The sequence below is a fragment of the Penaeus monodon genome, chromosome 28, assembly GCF_015228065.2.
Source record: "Penaeus monodon isolate SGIC_2016 chromosome 28, NSTDA_Pmon_1, whole genome shotgun sequence".
In the NCBI taxonomy this organism is placed as follows: domain Eukaryota; kingdom Metazoa; phylum Arthropoda; class Malacostraca; order Decapoda; family Penaeidae; genus Penaeus; species Penaeus monodon.
Genome location: NC_051413.1, coordinates 37615210 through 37615569, shown reverse-complemented (window position 1 = coordinate 37615569; position 360 = coordinate 37615210).

Genomic DNA, 360 nt, shown 5'->3' with positions numbered 1-360 from the left:
GTCGATCTCATTTTTTGTATAAATTAATTCGAATTCTTCATTTATTTTCCTTTCTTAACTCTTTTAGCATGAAAATAATAAGAAATCATTATCTTTTTTTAGCACTAAAGCAAACCAAAAAATGCAATATCTACTTATATCTATTTTAGCATTAAAATCAGATAAAGAAAATGCACTATTATTTTTTTTTTCATGACAAAGCAAACAGGAAATGTAATATCTTTCTTATCTTGAACGCGAGAACAAAATGCAATGATCTATTTAGCATCTAAGCAGATAAGCAAATGCATTTTTTTTTTTTTCATCAATTATATAATGAAAATTCTTTTTTTTTCGTCTCAAAGCAGATAAAATGCAATA